Source organism: Neolamprologus multifasciatus, chromosome 19 (genome assembly GCF_963576455.1).
Source record: "Neolamprologus multifasciatus chromosome 19, fNeoMul1.2, whole genome shotgun sequence".
Classification (NCBI taxonomy): domain Eukaryota; kingdom Metazoa; phylum Chordata; class Actinopteri; order Cichliformes; family Cichlidae; genus Neolamprologus; species Neolamprologus multifasciatus.
In genome coordinates this window covers 23,036,090-23,052,891 of record NC_140457.1, presented here as the reverse complement: position 1 = coordinate 23,052,891, position 16,802 = coordinate 23,036,090, and the positions used below count along the sequence as shown (strand labels likewise).

The 16,802-nt window shown below is 38.7% G+C and overlaps 1 protein-coding gene and 1 long non-coding RNA gene across 4 annotated transcripts in view; one reads left to right on the top strand and one right to left on the bottom strand.

Annotated features, from left to right (window-relative positions):
- The window catches only part of slc4a11 (solute carrier family 4 member 11), a 100,173-nt gene that overhangs the window by 3,116 nt on the left and 80,255 nt on the right, over positions 1-16,802 (top strand). The window lies entirely within an intron of this gene.
- LOC146496644 (uncharacterized) lies at positions 1,101-4,195 on the bottom strand. Its single transcript, XR_014871323.1, has 2 exons — positions 3,795-4,195; positions 1,101-3,683 (listed from the first exon to the last, which is right to left on the bottom strand). It is a non-coding gene; the product is annotated as an uncharacterized LOC146496644 (long non-coding RNA).

The window sequence follows — 16,802 nt, the reverse complement described above, 5'->3', positions numbered from 1 at the left end:
GTGAATCGGTCAGTCAGAGTTATAATAAAGTTTGATTGGTAGATCTCTGCATCCAGTGGCTTTGTCTTTGACCCTCTCATCGTGGAGTATTAAAAAGATTTCTGGTTGTAGACCTGACACTGGAGAAATTACAGTATACAATTCATATTTATTACTGTTTCATGAAATCTTGCACATTTTTGTTTCTAATTTGCAAATTTGTCAGTGATGCATAATCTGTTTCCTGTTTGCAAGAGAGATCTCTCTCTTTGAGAGTTTGCATGAGGGCTGTTTAAGAGTGATTACGCTTAACTGCAGCAAATGCTGAGTGTGCTCATTTCAAGTGTACCAAGCCTTTTACACGTAAAGGAGGAAACGCATGCAATCTGTCAAAACAGTTAGCCAAAGTGCATCACATACTGACAGAGAATACAGTTTTGATCGCCTAGCTTGAGTTCATGACATTTTGCTCTAGGTTTGTTATGCTGGGCTTCCTCTGCAAGCCAGTCACCCTGCTTTTTTCTTTTTTTTTTATTAATACATTTTTAGATAAAAACTACAACAATTAGGCCAGCTAATGACAGCACAAAAATAACAGCTAAAGGCAACTTTGAAAATGGGGAAAGATAAAACAGTTTTTCTATGTGTTGGCTTGCAGTATGTTGAATTTTAGGTCTTCTTTTAGTACTGCAGTTCTTGCATCATAAAATCAAGGTGCTTGTAAATGGAATAATTCACAGAAAGACACACAATTAGCCTTTTGAACCCTCCTTTGCCTTATCTTGTAATATTAATTGGCTATTGAAAAACAGAACCTTTATAGTTGAGAAACCTCTAAGTTCAAAGCCTTATTTTAAAAAAAAGAAAAAAGAAAAAAAAAAACATTGGTTTGACCTTGAATTTTCCCAAACAAGCATTTTTTTCCCCCACATCATCCGGTCTGTATTGTGTAACGGTGTGTTTTTCATCAGGATTACCACTTTTTTTATATATATATATATATATATATATATATATATATATATATATATATATATATATATATATATATATATATATATATATATATATATATATATATATATATATATATATATATATATATATATATATATATAATATATATATTCTATCCGGCTGGCACTTTCACTCTGAGCTCCTCCCAGACTTGAGTGTGCATACATGTTGTTTTGTTTCCAGTGGGATCTGAGCCTCTCTCTCTGATGCTGTTAACACCATGCTCTACATGTTGACCTGCTCCCAAGAATACACCCATAACCCTGTTAGTACAGTACAGGTCACATTAAGAGGAAAAAAGTGTAGTGTTCACTGAATATTGGTGTTTTGTGGTTGAATATACTACCTATACCCCTTGCCTAATATTTGTTGTGCTGCTAAAACAATTTTAATCGTTGGGGGCTTGTATGAAGGTGTCTGGTTTTACTGGGCCTTGACGGGGGGTTCTTTGGGCTGTGGGGTGGGTCCCCTGTTAGTCAGGCTTGTTGCATTGCATTTGGTGGTTGCTTGATCAGACTGCGATGTGGAGAGTTTGGAGCAGGAATCTTTGTCCTGCAGGGAAGAGGCGTTGTATTTTCATGGGGCTGCTGGAGTGTGCTTGTTTTGCTACAGTGTTTGCGTGGGTGGTACGTGTCAAAGTAACATCGATATTCATTCCAGTACTCAAGGTTTTCCAGCGCAATATTGTATTGAAACAAGATTATCAGCTTTATACATGCCCCCTTGTCAGTTCTTTTACTTTCATGGCTGCTTGTCTCTTCTGATAATCTTAAACAGCTGTGGTTATTCTAGGCTTCTAGGAGCAGGACAGCTTTATGGCAGTTTTTATCTATGTAATACATTTTCTTTATTTTTGTATTTAATTCATTGAATTAGCCAGGAGGAAGCCTTTATCCTTTTTCTTAACAAAATTCTTTAAAGACTGTGTATACCATGACAAAATTTTATTAGTCTTACATTTTAGTTCCCTTCACTATCACATAGATGTCTGATTTAGGAAAGATGTAAAATACCGTTTGCTTTTTGTAAATATTCTGGACTACATTAAAAAATATTTTCAAAACTAACAACTGAATATTAGTCAGTAACTATTAATGCCCTTGGATGGATGCAGAATTTAATAATCTCTCTCTAAAAATATAAAGTAACAAACATTATTTGAACTATTATCTGAGGGCCTAAAACTCTTTCTCCATCTTTATTCTGACTTCAAATTAGGTCAGTGGTGTATTCATGGACGCACGGGAATTTGGTTAACAGTGTTAATTGTTTGTTAAGTGACATTCATTAGCTGCTGTCTGGCAGAACTGCACTGGAATCAAGTAGCTCCTGCTGAAGCTATTAATCAATCACCTCAGCAAGTGTGGACAGTCAGTTAACTTCCAGCTCCCTCAGCTGCCTTTGGAAGCCCTTTATTTGTCAGGTTAATTAGGCACATTATTGTGTGGGGGTTAAATTGATATAGACTTGTTTAAAATGTTTAGGCTACAAATACGTAACTGCATGAAGGACATCAGGAAGCTATGAAACCTGTAACTGAGAAATTATAGTGATCAGCAACTAGCAGTTTATCTTTGTTGTTTTCATTAGTTATTTGTTTAATGGTTTATACTACATACATGTAATGTCAAAGGAATAGCCATAATTGTTTAGCTTTAGCAGGTAACCGCGTTTCTTCAGTGCGTTGCATTCACTGCAGGTTTGTTAATACATGCATGATTAGAGCCACACTCTCTGTGGGACCTTCTGATGGCATTGCATGGGCCAGCTGTACCAGCTGAAACCTCCTTATACAGCCTTAAATATCATGTGATAAGGACACATTGTAGTATCACCTGACAGTCACTATTCTACCAAACTTGTCTGTAAAAGAAAAATTTCTGTCTTTTGTATCTCTGTATTAGGGCTGTTCGATATAACGACATATATCAGATGACGATATAAAAACGTCTATTGTTTAATTTTATGCTATCGTTTGTTTCGTGGTGTTGCGAAATAAACTGTTTACGGCAATATTTTTTTCATCGTTTTGATGGTCACTGTAGTGGCTATATTAATTTATTAAAGTTCTCTCTTTCTCTTATATTTTATATAACCACACTACGGACGGACAAACGCATGTTTTTATGCGTTGTCGTTAGCAACAACGATGGTAAAACCATCGCGTGTCCGCTTGTTTATTTTTCACATTAACCTTTCACAATAAAGCTCAAGATCCTGTTGAGACTTTTCAAAATAAACTGAATCACGTGAAATAGTATGCAGAGTATTGACGAGTGAGAAGCAAAAAAAGAGCCGTCAGGTGCTAAAAAATAAACCTTAGACTCAAACGTTAGAACAGGCTTTTTCCCGCAGCACGCCGTGTAATAAATACTCACAAAGAAAACGGCGGCTGTTACAACTTATGTCTAAAAATATATAGTTTCACGCATCAGTTAAAACACTCGACTCCAGCTACATGACGCCCAGCTGGAAACACTTTACGCAAGTCGAGCTGCCCGAGATTTACAGAATTTACAGAAAATTTAAAATTTTTGTGATTTATATCGTTATCGGGACGATAGATGTCTTATATCGGGATATGAGATTATGGTCATATCGCACAGCCCTACTCTGTATGTTGAGAGGTTGAAACTTTAGCAATGCTTCTGAATAAGCACTTTGTTACATGACCAATGTATTTCAGGCTGTAGCGTTCATTAGGCTCATCAAAAAATATATCGCAGTATAGACGTTTGTGTGGAAAAATGTTTCTAGTAGAGAAAAACATAGAAACCAATCATATACATCCAGTATACATATCCACCAATAGATTACCAACAAGGGATTGGCTGAGCATATGTTGAAAAAGGTGATATTTTTACTTTATATATTAGACAATTATGTAATAGGTGAAATGTTTGGAAATGGACTGCTGATTGACAGTCCATTTAAAAAAAAAAAAAGTATGATTGTAAATATACTGTAGTTAACTATGTTTCTAAAATGTAAGCAAACATACAACAGGACATGGATGAAACTGCTTTCCACAGGATTTCAACAGTCTGGACCACTTAAACACTCAACTACAGCTGCTACTTAATGATTTTGGAAATATAATTTGGTCATCACATGTATAGTGATGAACATGAGTATAACTGCAGAAAATATCAGTAATTTTGATAATTAATCATTTGTTAGAATTCCGGCGAAATAGGATAGATATTATTTACTATTTTTTGGACATTTTATACATTTTAAAAGTAAAAGAAATCTGTTGGCAGTTAATAAAAAATTAAAAAATTTGTTACAAAATGACTTAGTTATACCGCTGAAATTTTTAGCTCTTCTGCCAAATTCAGCACAGTCTTACCAGACATATTGCTATAACAAACATTATGTGGCTATTGCAGAAACATAATTCTTGTATAAGCTCACAAAAAATAATTATATTATAATTATATTATCACTGAAAACTATACAGATTTTAAATGTACAATTGTGAGTATTAATAAACAGTTGTAAAACTATGATTATTGTATTGTACAGTATGATTGTTTAAGTTTGGAGCAGGGTTGTCACCATATTAGAATTTCACGCTCAATATCGATACCTATAAAAATGCTTGATACCCAATGCCATTTTCAATACTACATGTCTCTTGACAAAATTAAGAGGCGTGTCTTTTTTTAAAATAAAGATTTTAACATAATGGTAATTTCAATATACAACTCGCGTGGCTACAGGGTAATTGCTCATAGTTAAAGAGCTAACATTAAGGCACGCACCAGCCCGGTTAACATTTGAACCGTCGATGTTGAAGATAAGTGTTAGAAATTGATTTACCTTGGCTGCAATCCTAGTCAGAATGCACGCGCATGATGGAGAGCATTTATTTTGTTTGACTATCTTTGTGTGTCTGTCTGTAGTTTCAAAACAGACACAATTTGTTATTGTCCATGTCTGCGGCCCTCGGCCAGCATATGGAAACAGACAATGTAAGGCAGCAGCCAAGAGGAAAGGAAATCCCACCCAGTGTTTGTCCACTAACTGCGTCTTTGCTGTCTTCCTGCTTGGAGCACAATGCAACAAGGTGCCCTTTGCGGTTTATTGTAGCGTTTTAATGTGCTCTGTAGGTGCACAGAATTTTAAAGCTTGCTGCAGAGTGACTTTTTTCTCTCTCGCGGAAGTCTTTCAGGACAAGCAAAGGGAAGGGCTTCATTTCAAAATGAGACAGTTTAATCTATTTTGATAATGTGACATGCAGTCTTGCAAAATATTAATAGCACAAAGTAGGAGACTGTAGTTCAGCTGATAAAATGAAGCAATTTTCCAAACTGGATCCTGAATCATGAGTATGATGCAATAATAAATTCCTACCCCCCAAAATAGCTTTGACACATTCTTTAAGCACATATCACATTCAGCACATACTCTTTTGTCATTTTGGCTTTAGGATAGGGCGAAATATGACTCACCCAACCACTAGTAATGTTCAGGGAATATTATGACTCACATGACTGCATTAGTATTTTATTCCCTTTATAATATGCAAATAAATTTGTTGGATTTTCTTTTAAAGAGAGCGGTTTGAAGTGAGGCAGGACAATCCATGCTGCTGATTTGACCATTTACCTCACTTACTTCAAAGTTAAAAAGTGTCTGTGTCAGCATTGCTTCCCCATAAGGGCTTTTGGAAATATAAAGACAAAAACATTTCCTGTGTGTGTGTGTGTGTGTGTGTGTGTGTGTGTGTGTGTGTGTGTGTGCGTGCGTGCGTGGGTACAGAGTATCACAGTGAAGAGGGAAATATGTAGGGGAAATTTGGAGTTAAAGGGCACCTCTACAATCTTCTGTTCAGTGTTGCTTCTCCTCTCTGCACATTTGTGCATCTGGATCAGGCAATACTTCATTTGTTACAGACAAATACTGTACAGGATACTGCACACTCGATTTTAAACATTTTAAAATACAAACAGCGTCTGAGAAAACACTGCAGAATAGAAATATATTTAGAAAACTGACAATAGTCGATTTTTTTTCAGCCTCTACAGTTTCCAGCAGAGGGCAGTGTGTATGTGCTCCTGTATCACTAGGAAATCGTTTTTAATATAAAAATAATAATAAAAATAATAGTCATATAATTGTCACTGTGCATTTATTCACACATGAAAAAGACTCTGTATGCTGCCTGCAATATCCAAGTCATACTCAAGCATTTAAGGAAAAATGTATCTTGTACCTTTTTTTTTTTTTTTCCTTCTTTTTTTTTTAAGGTTGTGATGTATCAGCTTTCTTTTCTTTCTTTGTTGATATTTTCTTTTGGTCAGTAGTATGAACATTAATATAAATATTACAAGTGAAGGGGTTACAGGCTTGCTGGTTTAATCACTTCAGCCACTGCGAAGGTCTATGTACTGAAAATCAATAGGAAACGCTTACCTTTGAGCAGAAGAGACCATTGCATAGAGGAGACTGTGGCTGCAAGCAAAAAGGTGCTTGTGTGTGTGTGTGTGTGTGTGTGTGTGTGTGTGTGTGTGTGTGTGTGTGTGCTTAGCCAGCCTTCTTCAATTCAATGAGTCGAAACATTCCCTCTGTGCTTGTTGCACTACACTTGTTATTTTACAATTTTGTCAGTTATGTCATTCAGGTTTCCAGGACAGCTTACATTAATGGTGGAGGGGAGGGATTTGTTGCTGCTCAAAGTGCCAGGCTATTATTGGGCTGATGCCGTCTCGCTGATGGCTACCCAGCATTCATTAGTTAATCACTTTTGTGCTGATCATTTTGACAATATGAGTAATCAAGAGGTATAATGGAGTCAGATAATAATGTCAGTATTGTCTCATGTACTGTGATTATGTCTAGATTATGTATTAGGTTAAGGTATTATAAAGTTATATACTGCCTTGATAGACTCAGAATACCTCATCTAGTACCTCTTTAAAATTGAGTGAGTTTTAAAAATACTTCTTCTACTTCTTAAGAAAAAAACCCCCAAAACTACTACTTCTTCGTTTTAAAAATACTACTACTTCTTCGTTTTAAAAATACTACTACTTCTTCGTTTTAAAAATACTACTACTTCTTCGTTTTAAAAATACTACTACTTCTTTGTTTTAAAAATACTTCTTCTTCTTCTTCGTTTTAAAAATACTTCTTCTTCTTCGTTTTAAAAATACTTCTTCTTCTTCTTCTTCTTTAATTTGTCACATTCTTAAAAAGAGTACACTGTTCATTAGAATGTGACTTGACAGCCAACTATTTTCTCCGGTGTGCATTGCTAGTAATGGCTAATGTAGCCTTGGCCCACTATCTTACAAGAAGGTCCACAGCCCCAGATACTGAAGTATCCTTGCATTTAGCAGTTTGCATAATCTTGCACCACTTAATGTCTGATCATCAAAACAATTTGTTGAAGATGTCATGCTGGCAACCTGCCGACCGCACCAAGAATACCTTTTGGTAATTCAAAGAATATTTTCCTTTGAAATAGTAAATGGTCTCCAACTCTATTGTAGAGTGTAAGAGTTGTATGAGGCCAGAGAAAGTACTGCAATTATCTAAAAAAATGTAACAAAACATACAGAGACACAGGAAATGTAACTTACTTGCAGTAGGGCTCTGCACCATGTTATTTATTTAGTTATTTATGTAAAGGTGTAATTTGCAGTGGGATTGTCAGTCCCGATCAAAAGTTTAAGACCACTTGAAAAATGGCAAAAAATCATATTTTGCATGTTTGAATCTTAACAAGGTTCCAAGTAGAGCTTCAACATGCAACCAGAAGAAATGGGAGTGAGACAAAACATATTTTGAACATGCAATTTATTGAAAAGAGCGCTTGAACTGAAACAGGCTGTTTGACAGCTGATCAAAAGTTTAGGACCCCGTGCCTTTAAAAGGCCAAATCTGTGCAAAAATGTGGATTCATGGTCTTTTTCAGTCAGGTAGTCACGCTGTCATGAAGTTCTGATGGCAAAAAAAGGTTCCCTTTTTGAACGTGGTCGGGTTGTTGAATTGCATAATCAGGGTCTCTCGCAGCACGCCATCACTGCTGAGGTAGGACAGTGATAAGACAGTGATTTGGAATTTATTAAATGATCCTGAGGGTTATGGAACAGAAAAGTCAAGAGAAAGACCCAAAAATATTTCACCAGCACTGAACCAGAGGATCCAATTGGCTATCCATCAAACTGGTCGATCCTCGACCCAAATTAAGGCCGTTACTGGTGCCGACTGTAGCCCCATAGCCATCGGGCCCCATCTGAGACTAAAAACAAAAAACGTCTTCAAAGGCCTCGTCTCCTTGAACACCACAGAACGGACCGTTTGGACAAGAGAGCACCAAACACGGGACATTGAAAGGTGGAATAAAGTTTTATTCTCTGATGAGAAAAATTTTAACCTTGATGGTCCTGATGGTTTCCAACATTACTGGCGTGACAAGCAGAGCCCACCTGAGATGTTTTCTACGTGCCACAGTGGAGGGGACACCATAATGGTCTGGGGTGCTTTTTCCTTCAGTGGAACAATGCAGCTTCAGGAGGTGCAGGGGCGTCAAATGTCCGCTGGCTATGTCCAGATGTTGCAGAGAGCATCCCTCATGACTGAGGGCCCTCGTCAGTGTGGTAATGACTGGGTTTTTCAACAGGACAACGCTACAGTACACAAAGCTCGCAGGACAATGGACTTCTTCCAGGAGAATAACATAGAATAACACTCTTTTGGACCCCCCTGTGTGTTCCCCTGATCTAAATCCAATTGAGTACCTTTGGGGATAGATGGCAAGGGAAGTTTACAAAAATAGACAACAGTTTCAGACAGTAGATGCCCTTCATGTGGCCGTCTTCACCACTTGAAGAAATGTTGCCACTCACTTCATGGAAACACTTGCATCAAACATGCCTCAATGAATTTTTGAACAGATCAACAATAACGGTGGAGCTACTCACTACTGGTTTCATGTTTGGAACTTTGATTTATTTTTTTTGGGGGGGGTTACAGTTTTATTTTTTATTTTTGGGGGGGGGGGGTTGTTTTGTTTTGTTTTGTGTTTTTTTTTTTTTTTGGAGGCGTGGTCCTAAACTTTTGATCAGCTGTAAAACAGCCTGTTAAGTTTAACCATTGTTTTCAATAAATTGCATGCTCAAAATGTTTTCTCACTCCCATTTCCTCTTGTTGCATGTTGAAGCTCTACTTGGAACCTTGTTAAGATCCAAACATGCAAAATATGATTTTTGCCATTTTTCAAGTGGTCTTAAACATTTGATCGGGACTGTAATACTACATAATTTCACTCTCAATACCAGTACCATGAACATACTCAATACTATTTTCAGTATTGTAGAGAAAATGAAATTATGAGCTATGTCTTTTTTAAAAATTAAGATTAGAACAATAGGTTGGTGCAATATAGATGACTAGGACTGGGCCATATCATACTGTTCACGGAATTACTGGTATAATGTTGGGCAATGATAAGAAAATGAAATATCGCGACAGAATATGGGTAATACGCGCATGCGCAGTGCCTTTGTTTTCATACGCACATGGCGGAAAAAGCATGGCGACGGAGAATGAGAAGGGCGAAAGCAGATCGTTGAATGAAACGGATGAACCAGAATTGGTTTTTAAAAATGCTGCAGCTTCAGTGGTGTGGAACTGGTTTAGCTTTCGTCCATCAGATACACAACAAAGCACCATTTTTGGTAGAGCATGCTAGCGGGCCGTCGTTATTACCGTGTTTTTTGGAAAATACGGTGCACTTAAAATCAATCCTTTGATTTTTCTGAAAATCGACACCCTTATAATCCCGTGTGCCTTATGTATGAATTCTGGTTGTGTTTACTGACCTCAAAACGATTTTATGTCGTACACGGTGCTCGAAAATCTGTCAAATGTTTTAGTACAATTTTGCTAAGCTATGAACCCGCACAGCTTGATGGATTGTTGGAGCATTACGGCTATCGTAGGCAGGAGCCTCGCGGAGTGATACGTACTGTGCTTCAACATAATATTACCGTATTGTGTGTGTGTGTGTGTGTGTGTGTGTGTGTATAACCTCTTTTTAAGTTTTGTGGATATTATACATGGTTATGCTGAGGATATGTCGGCCAATTTCTACTGGAAATGCCTTTTGGTTAAACTGTCAGCAAGGAATTTGCACTGTTACATTTTTATATAGCTTTAATGCACATAAAAAAAATAAAAAAAAACAGCTGCTTGTTTAAGTGAAAATACATTGATGTGTAGGCAGTTTAGCCTTTATGATAATTGTTTACTGTGTTAATTTTGCTGAAATTGGAGCTTTACTGACACATTAGTAATTTTTAGTGTCTGAGTGTTTTGTTGTTTGTTTTTGATTTTTGCCTTTCTGCAATCTTACTATACAGACCCTGTAAAGGTCTTTGAATGTTGAAGTGACAAAGCATGTGACACGAATATTTTTGTCACTACCAAAACTTTTAGCCCATCTTTATCTTTTGTGTGATTCAATAAGTAGGCAGTATATTTATTTTCACTTGAGGACAAATTGGTAGTGCTTGCATTTAGACCGTGCTTACAATGTTTGGTTTTGATGTGTTTTTAAGAGTTCAGCTTTATTAGCTATAAAAATTTTCTAGAGATTTAATCAAAAACAAATCATATAGATGAAGTTGGAATACATTTGGAAAAAATTGACATTACAATAATTGCGTTTTCTCCTATCTATAGACTGACAGACAGACAGATGGATAGTGTTGTTAAAAGAATACAGAAATGTTAACCAGATGAAATAAATGGTTCTGTTTGGAAAGCATTGGTCATACTCAGATGGGTTGACTGGGGCAAAATCAATAGCAAAATGCTCCTTTTCTAAGTTGGAAAAAGTAGTTTAAAATCTGAAGAGTTTTTGAGTGCACATTACCTTTTGTGTGTTTGTGTGTGTGTGTATAAACTTTATTGCTATAAAACACTTGGTTTAAATGCACCAAATACTGGAGAAGCTCTTTGTGCCTCAGATTGAGTGACCCTTATTAAAGGACTCTTTCTCAGGAGAGAGGCTTTTTCTCTATTCTCACAACTCTCTTTGTAGCTTCGAGGAAAGAGAAGTGCACAGAATGCTTCTGAAAGGTGAAAAGTCATTGTAGAACTTTAATACGTAGGATCTACAGTAAGAAGCCCAAGGAATAAGATGGACTTGTGCAGGACACAGCCAAAGGCTTTCTCCTAAGTCGAGCCTGAAAAAGTGGAGGTCTTTTGCAGCCCTGGACACATACCTTCTTAATACTTTGTAATTTTTTAAAGAGACCTTTCTTGAATAATGTTCTTCTGAATTGAACATATTCAAAACTGTGTACTATTCATTCAGAATGACTTTGTTCATCAAAGCAACTTATATTTCAACCAATTTCAGCTCCACCACATAGATCTACTGTGTAGTGGTGGAGTATAAATCTTTTTGTAGAACACTTAGTTGGCTTTTTGCATGTTCAACTCTTCTTTGGCAGCCTCACGCTCAGTGCTTTCTCCTCGAGTGCACACTGTGTGTACTCACAGAGGTTGCAGTGAAAAACTATGTCCTCTCTCCTTTTCACCTACCCATGATTGAAAATCTGCTCTGCTCTCCTCATCTATGATGCCCAGCTCCTGATGTCACTCTAAAAGCTCCTTCAGATATGCTGTCTCCCTCTCTTTTGCGTCTTCCTAGCCTCTACTTTTCTGGGTTTTGGATTTTGTTTTTCACTCCTTCCTGTTGATCTTGGGAGGTGATTTCCTTCAAGTTATTTCCCCGAACTGCTCTCTCCCGTCCTCATAGATGATATTATCAAACTATATACTGCCTGTCTCTGATCATATCAGCCTTTGCAGTGCAAGGTTGCAAGTCAGCTTCTAAGCTGCATCTTACCCTCACTTGATGTATTACTGGACCCATTTGTGTTAGTTCACTTTTATTTATGTAGAGCAACATCAGCTGTCCAAAGGTGCTTTATTTTATAAGGTAAAGACTGCAGAGTTAGAGACAGAACCTCCATCTGCAGACAATGGCATTAAAGAAGAATCTCTGTTAAATAAGAGACTCCCAGCTGCATCATTGTATGGGAGTGGCAGCCATCTAGTGCAACAGTCAGTGTCCATCTAGTCTGGAGCAGGTGGAAGTACAGGAATGAAATTCAGAACACAGAATAGATGTGTGCAAATGGGGGGGGGTGAAGATGGAAGGAGCAGGTGTAATGAATAGAGGATACGTTTAAATACCTGCAGTCAACCATCCAAAGCAACTGACAGTGTACAGAGGTGAAGAGGAGAGTTCAGGCAGGATGGAGTAAGTGGGTGGAGAAAAGTGTCAGGGGTATTTTGTGACCACAGCAAGATTGAAAGGACATGTGTATAGTTTGGAGACTGTGGTGGTGACAGAAAGACCTGATAGGAGGTGTTGGGAGTGACCAGGAGGGCAGAATTATAAATGGATACATCAGGGAGGGAGTTTTTCCTTCGCACTGTCGCCAAGTGCTTGCCTTATAGCGGTTTTCTGATAGCTGGTTTTCTCTCAGTATAAAGTGGCTTGAAGTGACTAATGTTGTGATTTGGTCATAGATATAAAAAAAACATCTCAGGTTGAGCAGTTTGCAGTCAAAGTTAGTTAAGCAAGGTTATTGGAGGAAGGAGCAGATAGTGGATGAAGGGTGTTGAAGATGGAACTGCAAGGTTCATAGGTGTAGTTAACGAGGATATGCAGAGGATTGGTCTGATAAAAGAAGATGCTAGGTATAGGGTGAGATGGATGCAGATGATCTGCTGTGGTGAGCCTTAACAAGAGGAGCTGAATGAAGAAGCCTGGGATTAATTCGGGCATGCAGATAACACTGTAGTGTTACCTGCAGATTTGAATTTTATTTGTTGCAGTATTGGGGTATGTCTCTGCATGGACTCATGCACAGTGAACGGTACCCTTTATTAAGTGCTACTTAGTAAATATTTCAATTGCCAGATACATATAATATGCAACTGCCTCTCCAGTGAGTGTCTTGTTGTGTGGTGGGGCTATGATTAGGGCTTGTTCTGCCACCTTGGTGAGGCTGGTGTTCAGCCATATGAAACAATTCTCCACCTGCTGCAGGTTCTAGTTAGACTGACATGGACAACTGGAGACCTGGCACTAGGGATGGGTATCGTTTAGGTTTTATCTGATACCGGTGCCAAACCGGTACTTTTGAAACGGTGCCTGTGCTTAAACGGTGCTCTAACCGGTGCTTAAAGAATGGAGAACACAAAATTGGTCCAAAAACCTCTCATGTTCAGCTGGTTTTTTGTAAAAAGATAACAATGTTAGCCTTTTCTGCAGCTATAGGGCATATATGGTATCACTCTTGGCTGGAAGCAGTGCTTAAACAATGGAAAAAACACAAACTTTGTCCAAAAACCTCTCATGTTTAGCTGTTTTCCACTTTTTCTTTGGTCATTTTAGCCTTTTTGGCCAGGGTGAAGGGAGTATCTGCCATCAAACAAGAAGACAGCCGCATGTAACTACGACGGTGTTTGCTAGTTCACCTTACATGCATTAATGTAATAACGTGGTTAGCCTACTCAACGTAAATTACACACGAACAACATTAAGCTACTCACGCAGAGAAGAACGGCTGCTGCTGCATCATCATCATCCTCATCATTTCTGCTACACTGGCAGGACTAGGGGCCAGGACTCTCCTCTTCGGGTTCATGTTGCTAACTCCGGGTTCGATAACAGGCACCACACCCGCAGTAGATGTGCTCGGTGTGAGTTCTCGCAGCAAGCTATCAAATCCGGCGCATTTCTCGGCTTTTAAAAAAAACGCTATGCGTCGCCAGGTGTGTCATCGGATTTGAGGTGTTACCTCCTTTGACAGTATCACAGTAACAGTCACCTTAAAGCACTTGTTGCAGGCTGCTGAGTTTGCATATTCTGCTGTGAAGTACAGCCAGACTTTTGACCGCTTCGCCTTGGGCATTTTTAATCTGTAGCTCTGCTCTAAAAGAACGTACGTACCTGGGCCCGCCTACTATCCTCGGAAACGTAAAATGATTGGCTAGAATCTAAAGTGTATCACAGCTCAGGAAAAAAAAGCACCGAAATAAAGCACCGAAATGTGCGCTGCTTTTCGGTCTGGTTACTACCGTTTATGTCAGAACCGGTGCCATCATGGCACCGGACACCGGTACCCATCCCTACCTGGCACTATACTTTACTGAAGTCCGCAACATGAGATGTCTATAATTGGTGCACTGTAATGTGAATTCTCCACAGTTCAGTCTGTACAGTCACAAAAAAACAAACTCCTTCACATTCACCATCTGATGACAAAATATGCGTCACTTGAACCATAACGGACTTGCAGATGTAGAAAGTTTAGTCGAGGTTTGAGAAGAACCATTGCCACCTGCAGTCCAAGATGGTGATGCTAGAGTCTGTCGGGCTGCAGGGTGATAGACTCAAGACGATATCAAAGACTGCCACAACAGCATCCTGGCTATTTTGTAGGTCTGGCTGATTATTAGTGATTGAACTTCAAAAGAAATGTGGAAGACAAAGTTCTTTTGGATAAATGTATGTTTTAAAAAGGCTCAAATGAGTTGCCAAATCCCTGTGCAACCCATGCAAGCAAAGTCAGTGTGGGATGCATTGTGTGTGTGTACATGTGCTCGTGTGTGTTCACCTTTGTCATCTTAGTTATATTTCCTTAAGCTGTTTTTGCCTGAGAGAACATAATCAAGTTGTTCTTCTTCAAATTAAATCTCTAGCTAGTTTGTGACCTGAAATATAACCTCATCCCCTTGGAAATCCTTTCAGCTACTGAACGTTGTCACACACACACACACACACACACAGTTACTTGTATCCATAGAGAGGGAATTGCTGGAGCCTACTGTATATACTGATAGCTCCTGCAGTGAAGTGTATGGGCAGCAGAGTAACGAGAACCAGCTGCTACCCTCATCTTCTTTGTCTTCCTCGCCTTCTTTCTCTCTCCATTTCCTTCAGCAATGTTCTTTATTCCCGAGTGTTATTATGAATATTACTGTCTGTCTCTCTTCCTGTGCCAGCCAGCATAAAAAACAACAACAAAGAAAGGGACCTCCCCTAATAAACACACATGGAAAAGCTGACAACCACACTAGATAATAGACGCATACAAACAGAAAGGCAAAATAGACTCCTACACATAAACAGAAAGACAAGATCAGCGCCTACACATGCAGACACTGAGGTGTGGTTAATGCACACGCATGCTTACAGTAGAGAGAGACACACACACACACACACACACAGCTGCTAATGATGGTTGTTCCCAGTCAAAAGGAGGGAGCAGGATTCCCTCACTGATTGATGACTCACTGAGGCAATAGCTGTTGCGAGGCAATAGCTGTTGCTGTTTGCGAATCATTACTTGCTATGCAGTATTACCATTATTTCTACACTATTGCAGATGCAGCTATCTTACCCTGTGACTTCTATAAAGCAGGATCTTCCATTAGGCTTTAAAAAGCCAAGTGAAAAATGTTAACCCCCATGCAGAGGCAAGGTGGCATCCTAATGAGTCGTACACCACATCCTGACATCTGGCACAAGGACAAAAGGACACAGCATAAAATGCAGCAGCAAGTGCAATACTAGACTACAAATCAGTTGTCACAGGATTTCAGCCTGGCTTTCTTAGTATGTGTGCCTATTCCAGTATCTAGCAAAATGGTCATACTTGACAAAGAAAACGAAAATTTATGTGCACAAATTAACAGATTTTTGAGATTCAAACAAAAGTGTTCACATCCAAAAGGTAACAAAGCCTTTAAAAACAGACCATTTAAAGAACTTTTACACAAAATATTTTCAGTTTTTCCACCATCACTCACTTAATTTGGCACCCAAATCTTCTGCTAACAATGTAGCAGCCGAAACGTTCTTGTAGATTCACCTACTGAAAATGGCTGCCTGGTGACAGGACCAAGAGAGATCGCTGACTGATTCCTTGGCTCTCTTCTACTGGTCTATGATCTCCCTCCACCCACCAATGATGTAGTCAAAGCAGCATCTAGGAAAAGCAGTCCTAGTGTCTGGTTTTCACAACGGGGAGAGCAACTATGATGGAACCTCATGTATTTTAAATTTAAAGTGGTTCTACAGTTATCCTGGAATTATTTGAGTGAGTCTGACAAGGACCAAAATGTGATGGCCCGATGACTGGGAAGGAACGGTGGTAAACCAGCGACAGGGCCATGGGAATGTGAGTGAACTATTATCACACCCTGTTAGCAATTGAAGCATTTTAAATATGTTTCAAAAGTGCAGGCAAGGGTATGCTTTCATTGTGCGATGCTATGTACTTGCATATTCTGCTTTGGGCTTGGTACAATTTAAAAATGGACTCCATCGAAGTCAAATCAGCAAGCAAAATCTGCTCTTTGATATGGAGATATAGTTTGTAGCAACTGGTCGACCAACATAGCATAAGGCTGAACCCACATAGAGAAGAAAGCTGGTAATTCAGTGGGTTTTGCACCAATAGGAAGCAGAAAGATGCACAAAGGCAGTCGCACAGTCCAAGGCAGTGGGCCGACTGGGGAAAAACTCAAACATTGCAAACTCATCTGAGGGGAACTCTGTGAAATTGAAGGAATCAAATTCAGCTTAATAAGAGACCTCTATGATCTTCTTCCCTATAGATGTGCATAATTTATGCAGAAGTCATTTCTACTTGATGGATTGATCTGAGGACTATGCCTGTTTATTTTTTTTTAGGTTCAGTCTGTCAGAGAAAACAGTTTCCAAGCTGACACTCTCCTGCAGTTGGGAGCATGAAAACACAGAC